The sequence below is a fragment of the Oncorhynchus masou genome, chromosome 1 (genome assembly GCF_036934945.1).
Source record: "Oncorhynchus masou masou isolate Uvic2021 chromosome 1, UVic_Omas_1.1, whole genome shotgun sequence".
In the NCBI taxonomy this organism is placed as follows: Eukaryota; Metazoa; Chordata; class Actinopteri; order Salmoniformes; family Salmonidae; genus Oncorhynchus; species Oncorhynchus masou.
The window spans coordinates 51,552,612-51,558,881 of record NC_088212.1 but is presented as its reverse complement, the minus strand read 5'-3'; positions in this window follow the sequence as shown (position 1 = coordinate 51,558,881).

Here is a 6,270-nt window from a genome sequence, read left to right as displayed (position 1 = left end):
AGGACGAGGGCTACATGCTTATGGTCTCCATGGAGGACGTATGTATGTATATCGCATTCGGAAAGTATTTAGACCCCTTGACCTTTTCCACATTTTGTTACGTTACAGCCTTATTCTAAAATATATATTTTTTTTAATCCTCAATCTACACACACTACCCCATAATGCAAAGTAAAAACAGGTTTTTAGAAAATGGTAATTTCTAAAAACAAAAAAACCACCTTTTACGTAAGTATTCAGACACTTGACTCAGTGCTTTGTTGTAGCACCTTTGGCAGCGATTAAAGCCTCAAGTCTTCTTGGGTAGGATGCTTCAAGCTTGGCACACCTGTATTTGGGGAATGTCTCCCATTCTTCTCTGCAGATCCTCTCAATCTCTGTCAGATACATGTTTGATCGGGTTCAAGTCCTGGCTCTGGCTGAGCCATTCAAGGACATTCAGAGACTTGTCCCGAAGCCACTCCTGCATTGTCTTGGCTGTGTGCTTAGGGTCGTTGTCCTGTTAGACTGCGGCGAAGGTTCACCTTCTGAGGTCCTGAGCGCGCTGGAGCAGGTTTTCATCCAAGATCTTTCTGTACTTTGCGCTGTTCATCTTCCCTCGATCCTGACTGGTCTAGTAGTCCCTGCTGCTGAAAAACATCCCCACAGCATGATGCTGCCACCACCATGCTTCACCGTAGGGATGGTGCCAGGTTTTCTCCAGATGTAAAACACATTTATCACACAAGTGATTATGACAAATAATATTTAACAATGGTAATGTTTTACAGTCATGAGAAATGACAAAATACATACGAATTATGTAATTTTCAAATTTATTTTCAGATTTTTCATCAGGGGCTCCTGACCAATTTTGCTATTGTGTTTTTTACTACTTATTGTAACTTTTCTTTAGATAATGTTTCTGCCGTTGCCTGCGTCTTCTACCTTTCTGTCTGAGGACTACACAGATGAGCTGGCTGACAGAGTCAGGAATCGAGTTCAAGAAGAGAGTGAGAGTATCCGTGACTTTGCATACAGTTACTACTGTATGTGGAAACCTGGTGGAAACCTGGCATTGAGGAGGAAGAGGTTATTAAGTTGATCTTGAAGGGAAAAAAACAACCCTCTGCTAGCCTATAAACTCAGTCACCACTGTAGATGGACTGGTTAGACCGGGACAGCTGTTCGAGAATGATAGTGAATGTCATCAGCAATATGAACAGAGAAAGAAACAGACACCCAAACAAATACCCAAGCCATGCCATCGATCCCTCCGGTGTTCTGTTGGCGATGTAGTAAAGCGGGACATTCTCCAGCTACATGTCCAAATCAGCATCAAGTAAACTCATCCAGAAACCACAATCTGTACAGCAAGTCACAACAGGCCAACACACCTAACTCCCATCACAAGAACAACCATTCTACTCTGGGTGCTCTGACCAGAGCTGAAACCCCAAGAGTCACTGCCTACGCCCACCCATCGGCATCTCCTTCCTTTCAGCCAATACCGCACCAGCTGGTGTTACCCTTGTCCATAGGCCCTTGGACAGGAAGAGCCATCCTGGACACTGGATCATCCTACACGCTGCTCAATGAGAAGCTGTGAAAGGTCCACAATAGAACAGGAAGCCATGGACAATAGGTCCATTATATCTGGCTGACGGTGAGGCTAAAAGACCACTCGTATGGAGTGAGGTGGGAATCCGCCTGTGTAACCACTCCTATATGATTCCTTCTGTTATTACTTTTCCTGTTTCGTGTTGGGAATTGATTTCATGTGGTTCAGTGATGTCCAGATGGACATCGCACTACTGATTTCCAAACAATCAGAGCGAGAAGCTTTTCTTCCAAGCAGAAGCTACACAGTTACATGATTGGGGTCCAAGTGTGGCAGTCTTCTCTGCCATTGCTCCGGTACAGTTAACGCCTGATAAGCACCGAACTCCTGAAGCACAAAACATTCCTGCTTTTTGGATTAAAGAATGCGCCTGCCACCTTCCAAAGAGTCATGGAGACTACGTTAGGTGAGCTCAAAGGGAAGATCTATTTCGCCTACCTGGAATATATACTGTTATTATCTATGCCCAGACCAGAGAAAAACACTTTCAAGATCTTCAGGCAGTGTTGGACAAGCTTAGAGAAGCTGGTCTGACATTGAACATGAAGAAGAGTAACTTCTGCCAAACCTCCCTGAAGCTCCTATGGTGACCTCTGACGGCATCCATGTAGATCCTGAAAAGACCGAGACTTCCCTGTGCCAACCACCCTCAATGCCCTTCAACGGTTCCTTGGTATGGCAGGATGGTACCATCGGTTTGTGTCAAACTACTCCCTGGTGGCAGAACCACTCTAGGATTAAAGCAGAAAGGATCAAAGTTTGTTTCATGCACTGTTTATTGAGGACAATTGAGTGACTGAGGTTGCAGACTTGTTTACGTGTCGCTGTGCAATTTTGTTGCCAACCTTATTTGCTGCCTGACAACTTTACGGTTTTTAATTTTTAATTAAAAAATTCATATTTTTAGTTTTCCCTCACTCAACTTTTTCTTTTTCATTCAACCTTTTCACTCCGGACGCTTTATCTGGACATGGTTCGTCAGGACTTCCAACAGCCGAAGCTAAGTAGTAACATTAACATGATGCCTTCTAATTGCAGTCGATGTACCCATAATATACAGGAGAACGATCGCCTTACGGTGAGGATAGCTGTGCTGCAAGCCCAGCTTTAGATGCAATCGTTAGGCAAGGGTAATTTCAGGAAAGGATGAAACATCGTCTGTGCCACCAGTAAGTACAGATAGTAACGTTAGTACAAATCCCCTCGCACGGTCCCCGCAGCCGGACAACTTTCTCATGGTTCTGGAGGGAATAATGCTGTAGGAATGCTCAACCAGTGTCGCTCATTCAGCCGACAGAAACTTTTAACCGGTTTTCCCCATTAATAAGCAGCGAGTCGGAGTCTGAGGCCGAGCCTTCTCTGGTCTCTACTCCTCCCGTTATGGGGTCTGAGACGCCGAAGCTTCCCACCATAAGCTCTGACAAATTGAAAACCCTAGTCATTGGTGACTCCATTACCCGCCGTATTAGACTTAAAACGAATCATCCAGGGGGCAGGGCTACCAATGTTAAGGCTAATCTGAAGATGGTGCTGGCTAAAGCTAAATCTGGCGAGTGTAGAGAGTATAGAGATATTGTTATCCACCTCGGCACCAACAATGTTAGGATGAAACAGTCAGAGGTCACCAAGCGCAACATAGCTTCAGCGTGTAAATCAGCTAGAAAGATGTGTCGGTGGTTGAGTAATTGTCTCTGTCCCCCTACCAGTTAGGGGGAGTGATGAGCTCTACAGCAGTCTCACAACTCAATCGCTGGTTGAAAACTGTTTTCTGCCCCCCCCAAAAAGATAGAATTTGTAGATAATTGGCCCTCTTTCTGGGACTCACCCACAAACAGGACCTGGCCTTTTGAGGAGTGACGGACTCCATCCTAGCTGGAGGGGTGCTCTCATCTCATACCAACATAGACAGGGCTCTAACTCTTCTAGCTTCACAATGAAATAGGGTGCAGGCCAGGCAGCAGGCTGTTAGCCAGCCTGCCAGCTTAGTGGAGACTGCCACTAGCACAGTCAGTGTAGTCAGCTCAGCTATCCCCATTGAGACCGTGTCTGTGCCTCGACCTAGGTTTGGCAAAACTAAACATGGCAATGTTCGCCTTAGCAATCTCACTAGGATACCTCCTCCATTCCTGCCATTATTGAAAGAAATTGTGATACCTCACATCTCAAAATAGGGCTACTTAATGTTAGATCCCTCACTTCAAAGGCAGTAATAGTCAATGAACTAATCACTGATCATAATCTTGATGTGATTGGTCTGACTGAAACATGGCTTTAAGCCTGATGAATTTACTGTGTTAAATGAGGCCTCACCTCCTGGCTACACTAGTGACCATATCCCCCTTGCATCCCGCAAAGGCGGAGGTGTTGCTAACATTTACGATAGTAAATTTCAATTTTCTAAAAAAATTACGTTTTTCTTCTTTTGAGCTTCAAGTCATGAAATCTATGCAGCCTACTCAATCACTTTTTATAGCTACTGTTTTACAGGCCTTTTACAGCGTTCCTCACTGAGTTCCCTGAATTCCCATCGGACCTTGTAGTCATAGCAGATAATATTCACATTTTTTGTGATTTTAATATTCACATGGAAAAGTTTACAGACCCACTCCAAAAGGCTTTCGGAGCCATCATTGACTCAGTGGGTTTTGTCCAACATGTCTCTGGACCTACTCACTGTCACAGTCATCCTCTGGACCTAGTTTTGTCCCATGTAATAAATGTTGTGGATCTTAATGTTTTTCCTCATAATCCTGGACTATCGGACCACCATTTTATTACATTTGCAATCGCAACAAATAATCTGCACAGACCCCAACCAAGGAGCATCAAAAGGCATGCTATAAATTCTCAGACAACCCAAAGATTCCTTGATACCTTTCCAGACTCTCTCTGACCACCCAAGGATGTCAGAGGACAAAAATCAGTTAACCACCTAACTGAGGAACTCAATTTAACCTTGCGTAATGCAGTGGCGCCCCTAGAAATTAAAAGCATTTGTCATAAGAAACTAGCTGCCTGGTATACAGAAAATACCCGAGCTCTGAAGCCAGCTTCCAGAAAATTGGAACGGAAATGGCGCCATGCCAAACTGGAAGTCTTCCGACTAGCTTGGAAAGACAGTACCGTGCAGTACCGAAGAGCCCTCACTGCTGCTCGATCATTCTATTTTTACAACTTAATTGAGGAAAATAAGAACAATCCGAAAAAAAATGTTGATACTGTTGCAAAGCTAATTAAAAAGCAGCATTCCCCAAGAGAAGATGGCTTTCACTTCAGCATTAATAAATTCATGAACTTCTTTGAGGAAAAGATCATGATCATTAGAAAGCATATTATGGACTCCTCTTTAAATCTGTGTATTCCTCCAAACCTCAGTTGTCCTGAATCTGCACAACTCTGCCAGGACCTAGGATCAAGAGAGACACTCAAGTGTTTTAGTACTTTATCTCTTGACACAATGATGAAAATAATCATGGCCTCTAAACCTTCAAGCTGCATACTGGACCCTATTCCAACTAAACTGAAAGGCCTGCTTCCTGTGCTTGCCCCTCCTATGTTGAACATAATAAACGGCTCTCTATCCACCGGAAGTGTACCAAACTCACTAAAAGTGGCAGTAATAAAGCTTCTCTTGAAAAAGCCAAACCTTGACCCAGAAAGTATAAAAAACTATCAGCCTATATCTGTTACGGCTTTCTAGGTGTGAAGGAGAGTCGGACCAAAATGCGGTGTGTAGATTGCGATCCATGTTTATTAAACTGAAGCAACACGAATCTAAATACAAACACTACAAATAATAAACGTAACGAAAACAGCCTAATACTGGTGCAAACTAGTACACAAGACAGGAACATAAGGACACTAAGGACAATCACCCACGAAACACTCAAAGAATATGGCTGCCTAAATATGGTTCCCAATCAGAGACAACGATAAACACCTGCCTCTGATTGAGAACCACTTCAGACAGCCATAGACTTAACTACAACACCCCACTAAGCTACAATCCCAATACAAACACACCACATACAAAAACCCATGCCACACCCTCGCCTGTCCAAATAAATGAAGACAAACACAAAATACTTCGACCAGGGCGTGACAATATCGATCTTCCATTCCTCTCAAAAAGTTTTGAAAAAGCTGAAATGCGAAATGCTTCAGTCTGGTTTTAGACCCCATCATATCACTGATACTGCACTTGTGAAGGTGGTAAATTACCTTTAAATAATGTCAGACCGAGGCTCTGCATCTGTCCTCGTGCTCCTAGACCTTAGTGCTGCTTTTGATACCATCGATCACCACATTCTTTTGGAGAGATTGGAAACCCAAATTGGTCTACATGGACAAGTTCTGGCCTGGTTTAGATCTTAACTGCCGGAAAGATATGTTTGTTTCTGTGAATGGTTTCTCCTCTGATAAATCCACTGTAAAATGTCGGTGTTCCTCAAGGTTCCGTTTTAGGACCACTGTTGTTTTCACTATATATTTTACTTCTTGGGGATCTCATTAGAAAACATAATGTTAACTTTCACTGCTATGCGGATGACACACAGCTGTACATTTCAATGAAACAGGGTGAAGCCCCAAAATTGCCCTCGCTAGAAGCCTGTGTTTCAGACATAAGGAAGTGGATGGCTGCAAACTTTCTACTTTCAAACTCGGACAAA